The 19,301-nt window shown below is 44.1% G+C and overlaps 1 long non-coding RNA gene across 1 annotated transcript in view; it reads right to left on the reverse strand.

Annotated features, from left to right (window-relative positions):
* Positions 1–1,320: 1,320 nt before the first annotated feature.
* Positions 1,321–19,301, reverse strand: part of LOC146871256 (uncharacterized) — a 144,765-nt gene continuing 126,784 nt past the window's right edge. The window contains exons 2-3 of the long non-coding RNA XR_014959531.1: positions 2,404–2,472; positions 1,321–1,479 (exon numbers count right to left, since the gene is read on the reverse strand). This is a non-coding gene — a long non-coding RNA (uncharacterized LOC146871256). The remainder of the gene's footprint in view (positions 1,480–2,403; positions 2,473–19,301) is intronic.

Here is a 19,301-nt window from a genome sequence, read left to right on the forward strand (position 1 = left end):
GTTTAGCACGGCTTCTTTGGTCTTTCTTCTCTTCTTCTGGTTGGTTCTTGTCTGAGGAGGCAAGGTTTGGGGCTGTACCTAAATACTAGATTTAGGGGCATTACAAGTAGGTAAAGGTCGAGACCAATGGGACCCTTCCTATTATCCCACACTCCAGTGGGTGGGGAGCATATGCTCTCTCTGGTTTGCTGGGTCCCCCCATCTGCAAGATGGCAGGGACAGAGTTGTGCTCCACCTTGGCTCCCCCACCTGAGGGGTGGGGCTAACAAAGGTGGGTACACTTCCCTTCCTCACGTGGTTTCCCCGCTGATTCTCCCGCTCAAAGTGGGGGTCAGAACCGGTGGGGGCCAGTTGCTCAAAGCAGTAAATGGCTGGGGTGGCTCACAAGGGTGGCAAGCCTTTGAAGCTTCCTCTTTGTGGACCTTGCCCATCCTGGGGGTGAAGGCTTGGCATCTCGTCCCAGGATGTACATTGTTTCAGACCCCCGAGAGAAGCAAGTTCTCGACCCAGGGATCCAGAAACATGTTTGGTGGTGGCAGTGGTGCAGATAAGAGCTTCCGAATCCCCTCTACTTCCACGGACGGAATGATTTCACAGTCACACACGCATACACACATCACACGCTGGTGGGGCCCATTACACCAACATTCACCCTAAATCACTCTATCCGCGCCCAGTAAAGGGGAAACACCTTTCACATGAACTCTATCTAATCTGCCTATACTTTGAGGTCAATGCGACCAGCTAGTTGCTATAGATCTAACAAAATACATTTCAAAGAATACACAGTAAAATCAATAAACATGACCAGAACTAATCACCCGAGACAGAAATTCAAACCGATTGTTCATTTATCTAAAATTTTAAGAAAAGCCAATTAAATGCAAAATTCATTTCTCTCATATTTACCTATTCTGTCTAAATGTCAGATCCTAAGTCAGAACCGGTCCTCTGTAGAAGAATTATAGTTTTCTGCCGTCATGTAGAGTCATCGTCCTCTCCGTCAGCATAGGGACCTCGCATCATCAGCTCAGGAAGAAGTGGCGCTAGACCTCTCTAGTCTACTATAATTTATACTAAATTTTACATTCTATAAAGTTACATTTCTTTATTCAGAACGGATGAATGGCGGAAATAATGTCATCTTGGTACTGTTTCGATATTCTGCAAGATTTTCTCACGCATAGATTGTCCCAAATAATGAATAGCAGAATTGAACGTCCATGACTAATTCGTTACTTTTACGGATGTCTCTACTAGGTGAATTTGTTTCAATAGTGGGTTCACAATAAGTTCGTATCAACTTTTCCGTCTTCCAGGGGCTCTTGGCGGATGTCCCAGACTTGTCATCATGCTTATGGCTTTTCAGTTCACCGGAGGTGCAAGGTCACAGGCAGAGCGAAGCCTTTTTGTAAATTTCCATCTACTCGAGTGCAGGCTGTAGATGGCAACCATTTTCGGGTAGGCCACATTGGACAACTTAAGCAAAAATAAACATAAAACAGAATTACTGCACGGAAATGATTATACAGTGTTATTCCCCTGCTAATACCCTTATGTGTGTGTATTTTTCTAGCCATTTGCGACATCAAAAGCCATTAATGAATATTAATTATAAGCGCAAAACACCATAACATCACATAAGCAACATCGTTTACTGTCAGTTTGCTCACCAACTTAGTTCACTTATTATTTAAATTATATAGACAATGGGGCGACCCTGTGTCCCTCAGAACCTGGGTATAAATGATATGAAATACAGTGGTTCTGTCGGGTATGACCAGACAATTGCTTTGTTTTTTGTTATGAATGAATCAAAAAAAGGGAACCTAAGTACACTATTTCAAATAGAAGAAAATTCTAAGCATAATTGCATTAACAGGACCACATAAAGCAACAACAATGTACAAATCACAATAACGTCAGATTTGCAGGGTGGTAAAACGTTCTTTTATATATAAATTGCCTCATTTATATCTACACCCATAACATCCTTTTTTTCGTTTTTTTGCAAAGTATGGCTGCCAAAGTTATAAAAATTAAGGTGAATTGGTGAATCAGTGACAAGGTGACCAAGGTGCCAAAATTAGTGTACAATATATACAAAGTGAATACAAAAGTTTTTATGTACATGGTAAAAGTCGGCCAGTATTTGAAAGAGCACAATGACGCAGTTTTCCCGGGAATTTCCGATTCTATAGGAAAACAAGTCTTGAACTGGTCCTAGGTACTGTCGACGTTTCGACCCTATATATGCGATCTTAAATCGTCATGCGGGTCTTCATCAGGACTTAAATATTGGCAATGGCAACCTACAAAAGCAAGTAAGGCACGTGTCAAGGGCTGGTCTTAAATAGACACAAGCGTATGGTCCCGAATAAGCCAGAAATGGCCATGACTCACCTAGCCATTGGTCTAGGATGACCCAGTGTTCAAATTTAGTAGGTCCGGTATATTCATCCAGCGGAGTTTCTAAAAATGAATTCAAAGCAAAGGTAAATGGATGACATACAATCATCAACCCATCACCATTGATTCTAGAGCTCAACCCACGATTCTGGGATTTATGAGACTGTCATAATCATTGCATCACATCTCAGCGTGGTAGAGATTCTATACATGGTAGCATAATCATAAAGCCAATCAAAGGTTACTTTGAAGCTCTTATCATAATCGGGAAGTGCGTGTCGATACAGATATTAAAACCCAATTATACGGATGAAATTGGCAATTTAATGCAAATCAATTAAAACAGGGGACCACTCATAGAATTGATCCGGAAACAGAATTACGCAACATACTCGGTTGCGAGACATCAACAAAAGGGGGCCAACTGTGACAGGCTCATTCCTTAGGTTTCAAATTTACATAGATTAAGCCAAAACATAGTTATCCCTGTTTAGGTAAGGACGGTTCGCTCACCTGAAGACTGACTTGTAAGTGAAAATTTAGCCATGCAATAGCATTCCCAAGTGTAATTCTCTTGTTAATAAGGTTGGTTAAACAACATTCAACAAACTTTTATTAATGAATAATTAATCAGTAGTACTTTTAGTTATAACATGCAAAAATGAAACAGATATTTGGTTTTAAAGTAAAAACCCTGCTCCATCAATCCCCCCTTTGGTGATATATAATCACCACAAAAATCAAAACCTCCAAAAATCAATTTTGTCTCCCCTTTTGGAAGAATTGGAAATATCTTCTTGTTCTTTTTCATGTTTCTAAACCCTAGTTTCCATCTCATCTTCCTTTTTAGTTTCTATATACATGCTTTCTCTTAGCTCTTCTAGTTCTATTTCTTGTGGATCTCTTTCTGGTTTCTTTTGTCTCCTTTTAACATTTTCTTTTGTAATTTTCTTTTTATTTCTTCTATATCTACAACACATACATCCTAATCTAAGGATCAATAATGCAACTATTACACAAGTTAATGGAAATAATATCTTACTACCTATCTTAGCTACAAAGTTTTTAATAGCAATCATCTCATTAGCCATTTTAGTCCAGATACTTTCAGCTTCCAGTGGTACTAATTCTTCATGCAAATCAGTAATATTTTTGATATAAACTTTTAGATCTTTACTTTCGTCAGGAATGTAAGTGCAACAATGTTGAACTTTCAGCATTCCACAGACTCCACCCTCTTTTGCCAAAAGAATGTCAAGGGCAAGTCGATTTTGCATTGCCATAGCACGCAAAGCAACCATTTCTGTATTAACCAAAAGAAAGCCTCCAGCGGTGCTTGTTGACAAGCGATCCACCACTGTTGACAGCTTCCGAATGCCAAATGCATTCAAAGAAATTCCCACTGCTGGAATTAAAGCTCCAAAAATATCTCCTACAATTTCTGTTCATGTTTCTCTTCTATAACGTGTTAATGTGTTAGAATGTTCAGCATCATCTACTCTATCCATGTGAAAAAATTTGGGAAAGACCAGGCCAACATAACATGTACCAAACCAATGGTCAGGCAAACGATAATATGCCTTGTTCCCACAAATATAATACACTCCCGGAAAAACTGGATCTTCTCCTCCTCTAAATCCCCATCCGGTTGCAATAAAGTATGTATCATGGCACTCACTAGTCCCTATGAAATAATAATCATATTGGGATCTCTTCCTGGTAATGCACAGTTTTCCTTTCTGTGGGGCATCTATAGCCATAGTTGGACTGGCTCCATTTTTCAACTCCTTTTCTTTCTCAATATCCCACATTGTGTCACTCATTTTATGCCCTTCTGCTTTCTTGTGCATGTTCAATCTTCTTCTCTCAACCATGTCTAGAAAATTCTTCTCTTCTCCCTTCAAACTGCAAGTTAAATTGTTTCTAAAAACATAGTCTAAGGTTAATTCTTTGGTTTCTAGAAAAATCTCACCTAAAGTGTTAGCATCCGTTGCAGGATTCAGTGCTTTATTCATAGGCAACTGCCCAAGAATATTATCTATATTAGACATATTGTAATCTAATTTCCCTAATTGATAAAAAATACTAATCAACACACTACAGGAAATTCCATATATAGCCGGAAGATGATGATAAGTCACTCCTTCCGACACAGAGGCAGGTAATTGCATGCAGACGTAGCAATCCCTTACTTCCATTGTCTTTACGTACTCATACAACAATTTAGAAAAAACATTGCTAGAAAAATCATTAATTGACCTATCTTTATGTATATGTACATTACTAGTTCTTGTTGGAACTACCTTTAACGGACTCTTCCCTATATTAGTCTTTTTCTCAGTATGACCTTCTAAAGTGTCTATAGTGACTCTAAATGAAATCAGTAGAGCAAGCACGCTCCAAAGCAGCATTAATAAACCTGTACAGCAACAGCACCTTTTGCACCATCTTTTCAGAAAGGTACATCTACTTTTATTCTCAGTGTTAGCCATTTTGTTAATTTGACCGTGTCTTTTGACTTAGCCTCTTCTACTCCTCTACTGAACTTTTAAGGGCAGCAAGTACCCAACAGATTATTACAATCTACTAATTTTTAGTATTTCTTCTTCTTCTCTTCTCCAAGTGAATTTTCCTTCGATTTACTCAATTTGGATTTTCATCACTTTTCACTGTTTCTTCATCATCATCAAACTGTATCAGGTCCTGAACATCCGTCTCTTCTCCAATGTCGGACAAGATAACTCTCAGGATTCCCACAGCTTCTTCTTCAGCAACCTCCTTCAGTAAAGCCTCCTCTGGACTTCCTTGGCTGTCCGCCTCTTCTCCTTGTTCAGGCAGTGCCACATACGTCCATTCCGGTGACTTGTACCTCTGGTTTGGTTTCCTTATTCTTTGGTTCTCTCAGGTATCTTTGCTTCTTCTTCTTCTTTAGTTGGATTTTGACTTGACACTTCGTTCACTTGTTCAGCTTTTGAAGAGTTAACTCGTGTCAGTCTGTACCTTAGTCTCTTTATCTTATTAGGCCACAGATCTCCTTTAGCATTTCTCTTTTGCTTTCCTTCTTTATTGTTTCTTTCTCCAAGCCAAGTTCTCTTTCTCAGAACTGGTACTCCATGTATCTCATTGTCACTTTCATCAGACTCTGTTTCAGTTGCTACTGGTTCGTTAACAGCTTTCTTTTCTTCATCAACTTCCTTTTCTCCAACAGTCTCTTTTTCCACCAATTGAGATTTCCCTATTTCTGTCCCTCCTCGGGTCTCCGACACGCAATCTTCTTGCTGTCTACTTGTCCCTTCACCTAGCTTGTTGTTGATGTTCCCTACACCTCCTCGGGGTTTTTCCGCAATCTGTCCCTCTCTGTCTTTGTCTGTCCCTTTTTCTTCAATATTTATCTCAGGTGGAACTAGTCCAATTCCTTCATGTGATTCAGGTGTCTCTTCTGTTGGAATGTTCTTTTCTTTTCTTTCTTTCTTTCTTTTTGTGTTGGTCACTGTCAATTGGAACCTCAGGCAATTCTTCTGAGTCTGAACCTGCTTCTGCAGTTTGCACTGTTCTCTTCAGCACCTCTTCTGGTGGGATAAAAATTTCTCTCGACTCACTTTCCCCACTTTCAGGATTCTTTTTCCTTCTTACTGCCTCACTGTCTGCATCATCACTGGAATCTGATTCTTCAAAGTATTCTTTTCCAGTACCATCTCTTGGATTTGGAACTCTCAGTGTGTGGCTTGCATGTATCCAATTCTTCACACCAGCACACTTCACAGCTGTCGTTGTAGTCAAGATGACTTGTCTTGGCCTTCCCCACCTTGGAACCAGGCAATTCCTTCTTCTGTGGACTTTTATCCTTACCCAGTCCCCTGGGCTCAGATCATGGGCTGGTTTCATTTCAAGGGTGGTGGCGTCTTCTCCAACCTGGTGAAACACAGAATGAACTGCGTCAGCCAGGCCTTTGCAGTAATCCAAAATCATGTCATCAGTTATAGTCATCAGCTTGTTCACTGGTACATATGCATGCCTCATAGCACGTCCCATGATAATTTCATGTGGACTCAAACCTGTTGTTCTGTCTGGAGTAGACCTAATGGTCATCAAGACTAGAGGCAAGACATCGGGCCATTTCATTCCTGTGGCTAAGCACATTTTGCCAATTCTGTTTTTGATAGTACCGTTCATCTGCTCAACGACCCCAGAAGCCTCTGGTCGGTAGGCACAATGCAACTTCTGCTGTACACTCAATGCTTCACAAATTAAACCCATGATTTCATTATAAAAATGTCCTCCTCTGTCTGATTCAATGGTTACTGGGAACCCGTACCTTGGGATGAATTCTCTTAACAGTAATTTGGCCACTGTTATCCCATCATTTCTTCTTGTTGGGTACGCCTCCACCCACCTTGAGAACAAACAGACCACCACCAGGACATACCTCAACCTGTGGACTGGGGGCATTTCAATGAAGTCTATCTGCATTCTTGTGAAGGGTCCTCCCTCCCTGCCTATTGTTCCTAGGCTCACCACTGTTTTCTTTCCAGGATTGAATTGCTGACATATCAGACATCTCTGGCAGAGACTTTCTGCTATCAGTCTAAACTTTGGACTGTACCAGGTTTGCTTAAAGGCTCTTATCATAGCATCCCTCCCCAAGTGTCCTTGGCCATGATACATCCTTGCCATTGTTGATAGCATGCTGTTTGGCATGACTGGTCTTCCATCCCTATAGACCCACACATGATCTTTTTCTCTTGGTGCACAACCTGCCTTCACCCAATCTCTCATTTCATCATCTTCTGCCTCATCCTGCAGCTGTTTTACTTATTCCCATGTCCCCACTTCATTAGTAAACATTAATGAACAAGAAGACATTTCCCGTTCTTTACTCCTATTAATTGAGTGATTGTTCCTTGCACAATATTGTGCTATGTCATTGGCAAACTTGTTACCAACTGTTACAAAATCGTCACCATGACCATGAGCAGCACATTTTACAACTGCAAAGTTCTTTAGGCAGCTGTATCGCCTCTAGCAGTTTTCCAACCACTTCAGCATTCTTTATGGGAGTTCCACTTGAGGTCAGGAAACCTCTTTGTAGCCATAGCTGGCCAAAATCATGGACAACTCCGAAGCCATACTGGCTGTCAGTCATCACAGTCACTCTCACACTTCTCCCAATCTTGCATGCTTTTGTCAGTGCCACCAATTCTGCTACCTGAGCGGATTTAACTCCTTTCAAGGGTGATGCTTCCACAACTTCCGAGACTTTGCACACAGCATATGCAGCACTCAACACTCCTTCCTCTGTTCTCAGACAAGATCCATCCACAAACAACACATGATCACTTTCAGGCAGTGGCAGATCTCTTATGTCTGGCCTTGGCTTTGTGCAGTAATCAAGTACATCCAGGCAATCATGATCAACATCATTTCTCACTCCCACACATTCAGCATCAGGCAACAGTGTCACTGGATTCACATTCACACATCTCTCCAGACTTACATTGGTTGCACCAAGAATGACTTTCTCATATTTAGTCAGCCGACTATGAGACATGAACTGTGTCCGGCTCCTTGTTAAAAGGATTGCCACATCATGAGGTACGAATACCCGTACAGGGTATCCCATTATGATTCCCTCACTTTGTTCCAGACTTTTGCAGGTAGCAGCTACTGCTTTCAGGCAACCTGGCAAACCCACAGCTACTGGGTCAAGGGGTTGCTGAGAAATAGGCAATTGGCCTCCTCAGACGTCCATTTTTCTGGATTAACACTGAAAGTGCACATCCATTTCTCTCACTACAGTACAGCTCAAATTCCTTTTCATAATCAGGCATTCCTAGGGCAGGAGCTTCACAAAGTCTGTCTTTTAACTCTCTGAATGCAGCCATTTCTTCTGGGTTTAGTTCTAATGGGTCTTTTACCTCACTTTTGGTCAATTTGATCAATGGTTTGGCAATCAGGGAAAAGTTACTTATCCACTGACGACAGTAACCCACCATTCCCAGGAACATTCTCACTTCTCTTTGTGTCATTGGGGTTCTCATTCCCCTAATGATTTTGATTCTGTCAATAGTCACTTTTCTCAGGCCTTTCTCAATATTGTGTCCCAGATACTGGACTTCATTCTTACAGAACTGCAATTTGGCTGGTGACACCTTTAATCCTCCATCTGCCAAGTGATTCAGTAATGCAATGGTGTCTACTTCACAAGCTTCTCGTTTTTTTGATGCCACAAGTAGGTCATCAATATATTGGACCAAGACTGAATTTTCAGGCATTGTCAGACTTTCCAGAGATTTCTTTAGCAATTGATTAAATATTGAGGGGCTCTCTGTATACCCCTGTGGAATTCGGCACCATGCCAAAATCCGTTCTCCAAATCTAAAAGAAAATATCGGCTGGCTGTCATGATGCAATGGGATTGAAAAGAAAGCATGACACAAATCAATTACCATGTACCATTCTGCATCATGGGGAATCTGATACAAAATCACTGATGGATTTGGCACAATAGGACAACATGGCACAACAATCTTGTTAATCTTTCTCAAATCCTGTACTATTCTGAATTTTCCATTTGGTTCCTTCAGTCCCATTATCGGTGAATTACATGGGCTGCTCAATATTTCTCTTAACACCCCTTGCGGGATCCTTTTCTCAATTAAGGGTGTTATTCCTTCAATTATTTCAGGTGTCAATCTGTATTGCGGTATGTTTGGGTAAACCACTCCCTCTTTTACAGTAATCTTTACTGGATCTACATTTCTCATCAGACCCACATCTTCTCCAGTAAAATCCCAAACTGCTGCTTTCACTGTCTGTTTCAACTCTGTGGGTAATGCATCAGGATTAAATATTGCATATGTTCCCAAAGCCTCACATTCTCTGTTATCCATGGTCATTCTGTATAGCACATCCTCATCAGGTGTCTCAAAGGTTATACCATCTGGAGTACAGAAAATAGTGCAATTCATTTTGCACAGCAGATCCCTGCCTAGCAAGTTCACAGGACTTGTGTCACACACCACGAATCGGTGCATATCTGAAAATTTCCCTATTCTAACCCTTACTGGTTCAGTAAGTAGTGTTTTGATCTGTGTGTTGGACACACCAACCACTTGGATCGCTTCGTCCGAAAAAAGAAAGATTCTTTATATCAGCTTACCTGACAGTTGATCTCGTGGCCCCAGTGTCAACTAGGAAAGTGATACTTTCACCATTAATTTTCCCATCTACAAAAGGTCCTGCCTGGTCTATTTCTAGAGTTGCGCCAAGTACGCACTCCTCCTCCTCTCTTCGGCACCGTCAGAAGTCTCCCTCAGAGTCACTTCCCTCATTTTTCAGCCAGTACTGAGATACAGCGCTTGCGCGTTTTCGTTTGATTACCTGCTCTTCATCGTAGAACCCCGATTCTTGGCTGTACTTCTGGGATCCTTTTCTCTGTGGCAAGGGTGGTTTTGGCACCTGATTCTGCTGCTTATCAGCCTTCGGCTGTTGCCGATGCTGACCACACCCCTCACTCTGCACCTGCGAATTCAATGATGAATTATCATCGTTAGTAGACGGTGGATTCTTACACTCGGATTTCCAGTGCCCCAATTTTCCACAGTTGTGGCAGGGGAACTTTTTCTTTGCTTCTTCTATATTCCCTTTTCCTTTTCCTGGACCAAACCTGGGTTTATTTCCTGGGTTATTTGCCTGTTCAACCAGCTGAGCTTCCTGTCATTCTGCAACTTTCACCTGTGCCCACATTACCTTTTCTTTTAGCTTTCTCTGCTTTGCCGCAATCTCATCACTGAAGTATTTTGCATGTCTCAAAATCTCATCAATCTTCTTACTCTGCCAATCCACGGTGTGCTGCCGTATCATTTCACTGATTTCAGGCCGCAAGCCGTACACAAATCTATACACAAAATGACTCAGATCCTTGTCACCCAGGTGTTCATCTCCACTGAACTGCTTAAAAGCTAGTATCAGCGCGGGAGACGCTTCGATTTCGGTGCAGGACAAACGCACCTGACTTCATCAGCCATCCTGCCCCAGGAGCCGGAGGGGCTCTGTGGACACCTGAGGCCCCGCCCCCTGCCACCGGGGAAACGTACAAGTGCTGCTCGCGCCTCCCGCAGCGCGGGAGATGCGTCGATTTCGGTGCAGGACAAACGCACCTGACTTCATCAGCCATCCTGCCCCAGGAGCCGGAGGGGCTCTGTGGACACCTGAGGCCCCGCCCCCTGCCACCGGGGAAACGTACAAGTGCTGCTCGCGCCTCGCGCAACGCGGGACGCGCGCGGGCGGCGCCGGGCAAAGCCCGGGCAAAGGGCGGGCCGTCTGAGGCCATCCGAGGACGGAGGAGGTCGGGCCGGGCCCCCCCCCTAAAACGAGTTCATTGACGTCCCTCAACTGACTAAGATCGAAGGTACTGTGCCCCGCTAAAAGGCTTCTTATCGTTTTTGAGGGGGCTTGTGACATTGATGTTCTATTATTATTCAGACTTTTACAAACTGGTGTGTGTTGCCTCTGTGTCTGTGGTGATCCCCCTTGTTGTTGGGCTTGTACCATGGGTAAAAGGAAAGCTGTTGAAGGAGGATCCATGGCTAGTAGTAAAAAGGGTAAAAAAAACCAAGAAAAGCATTCATGCTGCCATGAATTGTGCCCTGGCAAGAATTGAGGAGATTGTCAATGACTGTGAGGATTCGTTAGTTGGTGGGCAGGCGGAGGATCTACTAACTAAAACTGCTTCAAACTCTATTCGCACGATTCCATCTATGTTTCATACCCAGTGTTCGATTAAACATCAAAGTATTATTCCAGCCCCCGACACAACGTCTTCTGACCCTCAAATTACATCTGCACAGATTGTGGGCACTATGAATGGCATAGAAGGGGACCTAGCTACTCCTGATTGTGCCCCCAAATCCATCTTATGCTCTAACAGGTTCGCCCCCCTTGATCCTGATTTATTTCAAGCAACTAGCTCTGCTGCAAAACCCGCTGACGACCCTGTGGCACCTGTCAGATCTGATGTTGATACCTTGGCGACTCATTTTGAGAGAATTAAGAAATTAGAGGAGTTAGTGGGGGTCCTTAATAAGAGGGTCGAGAGCCTTAGTTTAGGTCAAGCACCCTCTTCGATTTCTCTTCTTCAATTACCATCTTCTGGGGCAGTTCCTGTAAGGATGAAGCCTGCATCCTCTAAGCTAACCCCTGCCAAAACTATTGCCGGTCATGTACATGGGGGGGCTCATAATGAGGATAATACAATCAGAATAAACGGCCATATTAAATCATATGCGGACATGTCAAGATGCCCTGACCCAGCAAGCACACCGAATGCAAAGTCTCCTATTAGACGCCCCCCTAGTTCTTTCCTATCCCATAGACAGGGCAATAATAACCAATCACTCCATACCCCAGTTTATTCGGCCAATCTCCAACCCGTGTATGCCAACCCCTCTGTCTTTATGACCCATGTTCCAAAATTGTCATCACGGTCTACCTTTGAAAACAGTGTATCTCTTCATAATAAAGTTATACACTGGTTGAGACATGTCAGAGGGTGTAGATCGATCATTAGAGAGGACATCATAAGGACAAAAAGGCTATCACGGGTGGATGCTTTCACGGATTGTGTCGAGATTGTGTTTGGGGATCCTGTCCTAGCAGAAAACGTATTATTGCTCGAGTTTAGGTCATCTCCCCCCGCCCACTCTTCAATCCAGGTCCGTAGGCTCCCCATATGGTCTGACCAGAGGGAGGGAGAGGACTCGGGCTTAAGACAGGTGGATTGACTAATCAATTCCCATAGGAGTTCCCCTGTACACCTTCCTATATCTTACTCTAATGAGGGGTTGGATTTAAACATCATTCCCACCTCAAACCTGTCCTCAAATGACTTGGGTGAAAATGTCGATACTTTGGTAACTAATGAGGGATGCCAAGATAGTCAGGCGGTGGACATGAGGATCTCCCCAACTCCTGCTCCTTCGGGTGTTATCAATTTTCTATCGTGGAATATTGCGGGGCTTAGGAGGAATCTCGCAGATCCTGTTTGGAGTGATTTCATCGATAAGTTTGATGTTATCCTCTTTCAGGAAACGTGGAGTTTGGTCCCCCTGTATAGATCGGGGTTTATTACCCATTTTGTCCCCGCAATTAGGTCCACACGAGGACGGCCCTCAGGGGGCCTCCTAATTTGGGTTAACATCAACTTGAACTGGGCAGTTAAGAGGCACGTAATTACATCTCATGACCTCCTCCATTTATCCATCAACGGGGTGGACCATCAATCCCCGCTTGAAATATTTAACATCTATGCTAGGGGGACCCCTGGAGCACGGGAAAGCCCTGCTGTATCGGCTCTTGAGTCCGAATTAACAGCAATCAATACCAAGGTGGATGTCGTCATTGCCGGGGACTTCAATTGCACTTTTGAGCCCCTGAGCAGCGACGATATCCTGGGCATTGGAGATGCCGATTCTAAGCAAGGCATACCTCAACTCACCCTCCCGCCAATAAAGAAATGGTCTAAGAGGGCTCTGCAACTTAATGCGCTAACATTGGAGTTCAACTTGAGGGCCACAAACGGACGAACCCCCTCAAATGGCCAGGGAGCCCCCACTTTTACGAGGACTAGAGCTCCCTCGCGCATTGATTACATTTTGTTGGGCATTGAGCTCTGGACAGATCTTATCGACATGGAAGTGATCAACAGGTGTGAGAGCGATCACAGCCCGCTGTCTTTGAAGCTCAGGCGCGAGTTGGTTACTACCTCCATCGAGCCCTTCAACAAACAGAGGCCTGGGGCAAGAGAGGTTGTCCCGACCAATTGTAATAGGCGTCTTAAGTGGCCAAGGGTGGTAAAGCGCGAGATGGACCTGGAAAAAATCAAAAGGATAGTGAAAGAAGGCTTTTCAGCCCTGGATATGCCCACGGGCTGCTTCCCACAGGCCCCTTCACCCCAATACTTTTTAGAGGTCTATCATCAAACAGTGACTAGGGTGGGGAACTTTTTTGTGATGCAGGAAAAGGGAGACCATAAGCACCCCCCCCTCAAACCAGAAAATCTTTGGTTCTCACAGGACTGTAGGGAAAAGAGACAGACCCTATCTGAAGCCATAAAACATAAGGTCCAACCAGCCATAGTTAAAGCCCGAAAAACTTATTACAAAGCCATTAGGAAGGTCGAAGAGACTGTGGGAGGAAAGTCACTGGCAGGATTTAAAGGCCGCAGCTTTACAAAAAGACTCAGCTCCCTTTTGGAGCCTCATCAATGTCAGCACTAGGGGAGGGGCTGACCCAATCCCAAATCATATAACGGGGAGTCAATGGCACCAGCACTTCTCTGACCTTTACTCATTTGGGGAAAGAACGGCTCCAGAGAACCTAACCCCGGTAATTGAGAACTTGGTACCCCTGGAAATGGAGGCCGCGTTTGGACTATCGGAGGTCCTCTCTGCAATCAATATGATTGCTCCGGGAAAGGCAGCAGGACCTGATGGTCTCCCGGGCGATCTCTTGTTACACGATAAAGATCTATGGGCAGAATTTATTCTCCGTATTTTAAATAATTTAGCCTTGGGATGCCCGGTTCCGGATTCTTGGAAGGGGGCGGAGGTGGTGGCCATTTATAAAAAAGGGGATAGGGGGGACCCTGCCAACTACAGACCGATTAGTTTAATCGATGTCTTACAAAAAGTGGTTGGCAGAGTCCTCCTTACCAGAATCAAGGCCTGGATAGATGAGGAGGGCATCCTGAGCCATTTTCAAGCTGGTTTCAGGGAGGGAGTTGGCACCATTGACCAGGTTTTTAGATTCTGTACCATACATTGGAAATCTGTGGTCATTGAAAAAGGCAGCCTGTATTTGGCTTTTATTGATTTAAAAACGACCTTTGACCTGGTCCCACGACTACAGCTGTGGCAGGTCCTGTATGATTTGGGCATCCCCCCCTTAATCCTGGACCTCCTCAAACGCCTCCATGAAGGTAATTTTGCCAAAATCCGATGGGGGCATCAGAGTCAGCTTACAGAGAGGATAATCGTCGAGAAAGGGGTGCGCCAGGGCTGTGTTTTAGCCCCGACCCTGTTCTCTCTCTTTATAAATGGGGTGGCAGACCATTTGAGAGATGACACGGTCGACGCACCAACCCTGTGCGGGGAAAAAACACCCACCCTGCTCTTTGCTGACGACACTCTGTTAAGCCCTATGGGCCTACAAAGATTGCTCTCCCGTTTTTCCCATTTCTGTGACATCAGGGGCTTGAAAATAAACACTTCAAAAACTAAGCTAATGGCACTATCACCCTCTAAAAATTTCAGGAATAACATCAAGCTTAATGACACTACTCTTGAGCTAGTTGAGGCTTTTGATTATCTTGGAGTCAGGGTAAACAACAAGCTAAAATGGGCCCCCCACCTATCGAAAATGCTTCTTGCCCATAAGAGAGCCTCAGGGGCAATTGCGAAACATCAGAGACTCTCTTACAGCAGGCCCATTGCTGCGGCAGTCAAGGTCTACGAGGGGAAGGCAATACCAGCGGCCCTCTACGGGGCGGAACTGTGGGGGTTCGAAAACTTAACAGAGCTGCTTAGATCGGAGAATAAGTTCTTCAGAGACTTACTCTCGCTCCCTCTGTCTACCCCGCTAGTTCCTCTCCGTAATGATCTCGGTAGACAAAATATTAGCAATGTGGCCAGGCTGCGTCCTATACTATACTGGGCTAGGCTTCGAAGAACCCCTGAACTCCACCATTATGCTTCTGCCCTGGACGAGTTAATAAAACTTGGTGCTGAGCGCAAGATTCCTTGGGTATTGATCTTGAAAAAGGAGCTCCAGAAGATAGGTCTGGAAGAGACCTGAGAAACCCAGCTCCCCCCACCCAAACCACTGATAAAAAAGATTTACTGGGAATGGGTCATGACTAATACCCTAAGAAATCAGGGATGTGAGCTAACTCAGATTTTCCTGGATGTGAAACCTGCACCTAGCATGGAACTCTTTCTCGACATGATTGAATCTCCTGAAGATAGGTCCCTTTATCTCAAAATGAGATATGGTACTCTCCCACTCCACGAGTTCCAATCTAGATGGAGTACGGCACCCGCGAGCTTGAAAGGTTGCCCAGGCTGTGCCTCGCCCTTAGAGTCTATCGGTCACTTTATGTTTGCATGCCAAGCATACCGGCAACCAAGATCAAGATGGCTGATACCGGTCTGCAAAAATCTGGGGACCAGGTCTGCCAGGGTGACACTGCACATCCTGACCCATGATACATCAGCCCCTAGTGCCATCTGTGGGACTGCCAAATACTTGGGCTGGGCCTGGAGGATCAGACGCAAGCTTCTTAAGGTGCACTAATTTTAAGCTATAAATTTAAGACCTCCGGCCCACAATGAATATCCTTGCCTAATGTACCGACAAACGGGGGTCTTTGATCAAGCTGTATGTATAAAATTACTATTTTATATTTTATCACTTTTAATTGTATAATGATCGAAGTACACAGTTGTAGTGGGTTTTAAAATGGTTTTATATTTACTGTACCAAACTTTTATGATATTTTTTAATATATCGAATAAAGTAACTACAACAAGTATCAGTCTTTCATAGTAAGCATGGACTGATTCTTTCAATTCCTGATGTGTTCGGTCTATTTTAACCCAGTCTGTCTCCTTGGGGGGTACTTTATTTTTCAAAAAGGCCATAATCTGCTCGTACTTCTTCATTACCTCCGGGTCTGGAGCTCCTGTTTTTGGATCTCTCGGGTATTCCTTAGTGGGCCAGTCTATAACTATTTTACATTCTGCCCACAGGTCCGCTGGTACAATTATATCAAACAGACTATTCAGGTCAATCCACAGTACTTTTGACAGTTTTACAAATCTGTCGACCTGTCTGTACCACTCAACGGGCTTTTCCCTTAGTCGGGGAAAATCATTCGTAAATGATAAAATATCCTGTCTGGTCCATGGGACATGTACATACCCACCTCCTGGAATCTCTCTCATGGGGTAAGCTGTCACTGCCTTCTCTTTTTCTTTCAGGGGAAATGCCGAGTAAGTTCTATCTGCCCCATCCTCTCGCTTTTGATACCATCTGTCCTTCCATCTTTCTACATCTCCCCATTTCTTCAGCAAGGCAATCATTTCCTTAATCTGTCCTGTTCGGCCTGCATTGTTCAGATTCTCAATATCCTTGTCTGAAAAATGCACTCGGTAAGACTTCTGTAAAGCTTTCACCTTATCCATGTCAATTCCCAATTCACTGGCTATTCCTTTCAACCTGTCATGTATGTTCTTTGCTCTCCATGTGATACTCTTACATAAGAAGAGGATCTCCCCTTCCTGATAATCCTTCAGCGTTTCTGTAGGTATTGTTCCTACTATCAACTCTTCAATTTCCATTCGTAGCCTAGCTACATCAATTCCCTGTGACTCTTTCTCCTTTTTCTGTAATGTTTTCAGCCAATCATTCAAATCCTCAGCAGTTATCACAGATTTTTCCGCACCCCCTGGTTCTGTCACCCTTTGCGGTTCCAAAATTGATCCTCTGTTCCCTTCCATACATCCAGAATTCAAACTTGAGTTAGTCTGCACACTCATTTCCCCTCCACATACGGTATGTCTCCACTGATTTTCTCCTGTTCTCCACTGTGTTTCTCCCGCTCTCATTTCTGCCTGTTCCGGAGGTACAATCAATCTATTGCCCACATATGGCACTGTCAAACCACTTTCGCCCGTCCTCTGCTTGTCAAAAATCGGCATAACCGGGCCTATTGTCACAGGCACTGTAACAGCCTCAAGATTTTTTGTCAGTTCCCTTATTTTCTCTGTTAGTTCAGAAGTAGTTCTCGCTAGTTCTCTGGTCTTTTCATCTTCAAGTTCATTCTCTCTTTCTGTCTCTCTTTCTCTCTCTATTTCTCTCTCTCTCTCTCTCTCTCTCTCTTTCTCTATCTCTCTCTCTCTCTATCTTTCTCTCTCTCTATCTCTCTCTCTATCTCTCTCTCTCTCTCTCTCTCTCTCTATCTCTCTCTCTTTCTCTTTCCGCCAGAGAACAACTGCTTTTCAACTCAGGGGCTGTAGCCTCTGTCTTTATAATCCGCAGGGTGTTTCTTATTGGAGTAACTGCTGTTCCTACCTCCGGTTCTCGTCTATACGGGGGTGGTCTTTTGTAGAGCATGTCCTCTAAGACATCATCATCAGACTCATTTGTCCCATATCTTCTGGTTTCTACATTATGTTCTTTCTCTGTACACTTTCTCCCTCCTGATTCCTCTGCCGTTCTTACAGGATGTAATCCCTCAGTCATACTGGTATCACGCCACCTTCTCATCCGGTCATGATGGGTTTCGCGATCATGCTTCCGCCCAAACATGTACGTATAGCTACCTCCACTCCTCTGCTTTTCTCGTTCATGCATTTCGTCTTCCCATTCAGTCAACGCCTCAAACTGCGTCGGCCTAGGCCGAGGCTCTAGATTCATCATCTGCTCCCGTAAGTTCCTCAGTATGGCCAGATTAAATGAACCATGTTCTGGGAACGCTAACACTCCGTCATCTTTAGTGTATTTTACCCAGTTATCTAACCAAATACAGGTATGATACCCATACTTCGCAACCATGAAGGATGCCGGGGTTCTTATCGGGGGCAATAACTGTCCTTCCCTTGTCACTATGTCTTTATCCTTGTCAAACCAGGTTTTGACCTTACTAAACAAGGATTTTTTCTTCTTTTCCTCAGCATGGTAATACATCTTTCTTATTTTCCACTAGCTGTTTACTCTTTCTACAGCTGTACGATCTTTTGTCCAATTGCAGCGCGACTCACACCAACGCACCAATCCTGAAGCGTCTATGTCACTGACTCAGTCCACGAATCCCAGCGCGACTCACACCAACGCACCAATCCTGAAGCGTCTACGTCACTGACTCAGTCCGCGAATCCCAGCGCGACTCACACTAAAGCACCAATCCTGGAGCGTCTACGTCACCCTATATATCTCCCAATCCTAGCGCGGCGTACACTAACACACCAATCTCTGCACTTCCACTGTCCAATCACAGCGCGGTCTCCCTGACGTCAGCAGTCGCTGCAGTTGCTTCTGCTCCTGTCTTCTGTCTCTTTGGTCAACCCCTCCTTTACAAGACTACTTGGTAGACTTTGTTTCAATTTCTACGAGTCTTGTTAGTTACAACATACAAACATCTCCATTGTCTGCTTCGCTAGCCACAGTACAGCAAAAGACCTTTCCCACGAGAATTCTGCCTTTCCCGAGAACAGCGCTTACCTCTGCCCTACTACAGAATCGTTACTTCCGTTGATAAAGTAGCACATCCCTCTACTTTACCCTTCTAACAAGCACCAATTAACTGTTTCCCTCCGGAATGTTTCTAAGAGTTTCACAATTAACCAGAATGCCTTCTCATTCACGCTCTTACACACCAGAAAATGTAGTACATTCACACAGAATTCTGTCTTTCCCGAGAACAGCGAACATTCTGTCCTACTACAGAATTATATCACACGTTAACAAAGCAGCGCTTACCTCTGCCCTGTCCTTCTAACAAGCTCCGAGAATACCTATTACTTCTCCAGCGGTAAGCTTTAACGGAATGCCTTACGGATCCCTGGGACTTAAGACCAGAGTTTCACAGATAACCTTCGCTATCATATACACTTCTCTCACACAGAAAATACGTCTCTAATGGCAACACACGGCGATGCTACCTTATCGAACCCAGACAATGCGACGCGCAACTTCAATTGTCACACGTTTTACCCTGTCTGCATACAGGGCCAACAATCCCGCCTTTTTCCGAGAGCAACACTCCCTCTGCTCTACTACGGAACTGTCACCGACTCCCTACATCCCAGAAGCCGTTCACAATACATAGAACTCAA

Source organism: Triturus cristatus, chromosome 1_1 (genome assembly GCF_964204655.1).
Source record: "Triturus cristatus chromosome 1_1, aTriCri1.1, whole genome shotgun sequence".
Taxonomy (NCBI): domain Eukaryota; kingdom Metazoa; phylum Chordata; class Amphibia; order Caudata; family Salamandridae; genus Triturus; species Triturus cristatus.